This window comes from Meleagris gallopavo, chromosome 4 (genome assembly GCF_000146605.3).
Source record: "Meleagris gallopavo isolate NT-WF06-2002-E0010 breed Aviagen turkey brand Nicholas breeding stock chromosome 4, Turkey_5.1, whole genome shotgun sequence".
Lineage (NCBI taxonomy): Eukaryota > Metazoa > Chordata > Aves > Galliformes > Phasianidae > Meleagris > Meleagris gallopavo.
In genome coordinates, this window is record NC_015014.2 from 6,585,182 (window position 1) to 6,590,114 (window position 4,933).

Sequence of the window (4,933 nt, forward strand, 5' to 3'; positions counted from 1 at the left end):
TTTGCTATTAGTGTGTGGCATCATTAATTTTTCTGGAGTGCATTGTCAGCATGAGAGCAAGTATAAATGTGGAACTCGTGCTTGTGTGTAACATGGAATTGAGTTTGCCTTTAGCATTTCTCATTTCTGACAAGCAGAAAAGTAATTATCAAACTAGTTGATGCAGATGCTTGAGGCTGTAGTAACTAGTTAACCCAATTTTAAATTTTTTTTTTGCCGGTACATAGTTGGTTTATTTTTATGATTAAACTACTTGTTTTTTTAGCTGTCAGACTGGAACTGTTATTTCAAAATTCCTTTTATGCAACAGAATGTCACCAAACAGAAAAAAAATCATTGAAAGTTCCCATTTCTCTTCTCTAGAAGAATCACTACAAGCAGAAAAAGTATTCTCAAATTGAGCTCAATTATGAAAAATAACTGGATAAAAAACACTTACCCCGAACCTATCACTAGCAATTGCATTCTTTACTTCTTCATGTTTCTTGTACCAAGGGAGAAGAGTCAGCCTTTGCCAGAATCTGCAAACAGGCAGTAACAGGAGTTCCTGCCCCAGCTGGTGCTTTTTCCCTCTAATTCAACCCCTTTCCTGCTCTTCTACTCTCTTCCTTCTCTTGTAATCTCTTTATTTGGAAGGCTTATATCACATTACCCCATCTGCCATCTCTATCCAGCTGGAGAACTCTGCCATTCCATAGTTTTACAGTTTGTGTCCTCCTTTGAGCCTATTACAGAGGCACTGCTGCCTCCTGAAAGGACAGAAACTAGCGTTACATATGAGATTCAACGAGATACAGGCAAAGCATGTATTATTGCATGGTGTCCTGTTTTGTTCACTGTTTCTTTCCTAACAATCCTTAACAGTCCATCTTCTATTGGGATTATTATTGAGCTGTGATTTTCACAGAAGTATTTATCATAAACATGGAAATTCACTTTTTGTGATAATGATGCTTCAGCCTCAGAAATGAAATAAGCACGCAGAGCAAGAAGAGCAGCAGGGCCGCAGAAGAGAAATCTTTAAAGACTTATTTTGTGAGCAATACCCCAGGGCTGGCTTCTCAGTTTATGAAACTACACATTAAGAATTCAAAATTTGTTTTCATTCTCTGAGCTAAAGCAGGACTTAAACTGTCAGCAAAAAGGAAGAGTAATGAAGCAAGTCAACAAAGAAAAATGAGAATACAACATCAAGAGTGACTAATGCAGTGCAGAACAGTTCAGAAACCACTGAAACCTATGGGCTCCTATGTCAGCCACATCCCAGGTGAGCGCCGCTCCCTCATCCCTGCAAATTGCATCCGCTACAGAAAATACCACACCTCTGTAATGCCTTGTGGGCTAACCCACCCTCGCTTTGCCCATGTGCTGGGCTGGGTTCGAGCCAGCAGGGCTCCCAAAAGTTGGCTAGCAATACTGAATTACTTCACTTGAGCTTTAAAAGCTTCCTCTCAGCGGCATTTATGATCTCAGCACAACACCATGCTAACTGCAGTGATATGGCTGCCTATTCATAGCTCCCCAGAGGGCAAGAAACATGCTGAAATCTGCTGGCAGAAAGCTGCAAAGACAGACCGTGAGGACATAGGTCTTTTTTAAATGGGAACTGTTTGTTGGTGGACTGAACAACTCCAGATGCTAGCCCCTGCTTGTTCCTTGCCTTTGGGCAGCCAGATAGCATCTTTCCCAAATGAAATTAAGTACAAGCAAAAGGAAGAGAGAAAGAGGAGCAACACCTTTAAATGCAGGTTAGCTACCAAAGCACAGTCTGTGCTACAGCCTTGCTGATGCTTGAAGCACACTAGAGCAGCAGTACATACAGCAGACCAAAATACTTGTTGTAAGACTTTTCTGAGTATTAACAGGATCTAATGCCCTTGAAAATCATAGAGAAAATATACATCTAGCTTAAAGAAAGACTATTTGTATTCATGGGGCCATACACGTTGCAGTCACTGTTGAACATCCAAATAAAATCAGAGGAAACACCACAAATTTGACATTTGACTTGCTTTCTGTCCAAAAGGCAAATAATTTTCCACCAGTCCTTTCTGGGAGCACCGAGCAAATAAACAGGATTACTTCTGAAGGCACGTTCCTCAAAGCATAAGAGGTGACAGTGCTTTTTCTTTTTCTCTCCAAGCAAGATACTGTAGAATATGGGAGTGAGACTGTTCAGAGCCATGCCCCTTCTAGTGCAGTAGACACTACTAAGTCTGGGGGATGATGTATAAAGAGAGACTTCCTAAATTTGCTGAGCAACAAAGGAAATAAATAAAACCACTGGGAGGATGTCATACTGGAAAACTATTAGAACTTTTACTACAAACAAGGACAGGATGTGTTTATGATCAGTTTGACTACATGCATCTAAATCTTACAGATCCTTAGCTGACCGGAGTGAATAAATGCCCTGTTTCAATGTTATCTGCGTTATCACTTTGTAAAGTTTTGTAGCAATTGAGGCTGGTTTATAAATGCTTGTCAATCAATAAAGATCATTCCTTAACTTCTTGGTTTGCCTCAGCTGTGGGCTTTTTCTAAACCACTGAAGCACTTCAACATTTCAAGTGTGCATCAATACAGGACTTCCCAAATTACCAGCTTAATTTAATTCACAATACAAGATAAGATAATCATCAGGTATTTAGAAGAGAAGCTGACAGCAATAAATGGGGGTTGGGCTCAAGAAGATTTGAACATGTTCAACCAATGAATCCTTCCTCAGCTGAATATTCAATCAAAACCTGCCTGTGCCAGAAAATAGCATGGGTGTACCCAGAGTCTGACAAAAACAATCATGTAAGACATAAGCATGATCTAATGCATTCATTTTTCTTGGATTTTCAAGGAAGGTGACAGACAAGATTGTTTCCTTCCCAGGTTGTCAGACTTCAAGATGAACAATGCAGAAAGCTAAAAGCCATTATTGAAAAGTAACTCGTATTGTTAACAGAATACACTACAGGAACACACTTGGTTTTCACAAGCACTTAGCGAAGCAAAAATCTATACCCAATTAATGGAACTACCAAGATCATCTACTTGTTAGGAAAGTGCAAAACATGAGGCAGTTGCGTGTTTCTTCACGCGAGGCAATTTAGCCCACATACTTTGTTATTGCTTTGTCACCAAACAGGCACAAAAACTTGTTATTTCCACTGTGACAAGTGATCGAGCATAGATACTAATTCAGTTCCACATCACATTTGATAGGGTTGACAGTATCAGGAGGAGCAAATCTGTAACTGCTTATTTGGCCAGATTGTTATGAAATGATTTGGGCATTTGCTGCGCAGTAGGGGACTGCTTTTATCAGAAGGGAGCTCAGCGGACAGGAAAGCTCTGTTTTGAAACTGCAGATCTTGAGTTTCAATTCTGTTTTCTAGTACAGGTCATACTGAGACAGACCTCTCTTTGTAACTTGTTCCACACGGTTGGAACTGCTACTGCAAGTATATTTGCTCACATACATTATTAATATCAGCCTCATGTGTCATCCCCCTTCTAACCTTCAGTCCAGATATTTGAATTTCATTAGGCTATAACTAGAGTCAGTTGAAACTTAGTGCTGCAGACAGATAAATTGCAAGAACTCTCTTACCCTGTTATTAAAGATTTATTTTACAGTGTGACTGATAAAGTTTACAAACTTTGGGTTTTTAAATGGGGGAAAAGCAAAATGTTCATCTCCAGTAAGAGCACAATGCAATGCTCCTCAAATAGTATTTTCCTCTTCTATTCCAAAAGAACGTCTTTTAAAAAGATACTCCTTCAGAAAGTTGCAGTTACAGAGAAATGTCTTCCCTAAAGCAGAGGTATTCCTTTGGGAAATGCTCCATCAGTCATAACAGCAAGAATTTGCAACCAAAGGGTTTTCAACCTTGTGAAACAAAGGGAATAAGGGGCACATACATTATCCAGCCTAAGCGATCACCTCTTGTGCTTTCCCTCCTCTAAGAAACTTGAGAGACACAAGATCAGAGTGATTCAACCATGTACAGTAGAACCATTTCTTTTATTGCAGAATAATGACTTACCCACAGCTCAAAAAAAGTCTCCCAAAACTAAGTTCAGCTTAAGGTTAGCATTCCAGGAATATATTTTTCCCCCCTACAATAAAAAAAAAAGTCTCATCTCAACCTTTTCAGTACATGCACAGGTAAATACCATATTCACAGCCAATTCCATGTTCACAGGCAACTAACATCCACACAAGGTATTTTTTTCCGTTGCAAACCTGTTCTGTTGATTTTATACTTTCACCCTCTAAAAGGTCCTTATTTGACAATAGTAAATTACATCATTAAGGTTTTTGATAAACATCCCTGGATATTAGGAAAAAAAAACAAGTGGTTAGTCCTGTTAATCATAAGTCCTCTTTATACTTGATTTTAATGACACAGTAATTCTCCTGTACTTTTCTCAGTGACTGTTTGCTTTCTCTTTTATCATTCACATTCATGTACTGTCTGGTGCACTAGCTGTCCTTGACATTCCCTTATTAGGTTTACAAATAATCATTAATTTGTTTTCTGTTCTGCCTCCTGTTTCAGTGATATATAGGCATGTCATTATCTTTCTAAAGCATATTCATTTTTCTTCTTCAAAAAAGCTCGCTACTTTTCATGGAGGGTTCAAGGCAATTTGCATGGTACACAGTGTATATATTGTTTAGTGCATCTTCACCAAACTTATGCTGTCTATTCTTTAGATTTCATCGTTAATGGACTTCTGATATGAAGTCTCTTTCACTGTTTGATTGCTCTCTCTTGGTCTGTGTGAAGTACACTTCATGTAATGAAGAGAATATTAAACTTGGACTCAGTCTTGATTGCTATTCCTCATTTTGTTCGAGACACTGTATCATAATTTTACATCTTTATCTTTTTCCCACCTAGGAAGTGAGGTACTCACAAAATATGGTTTTGTG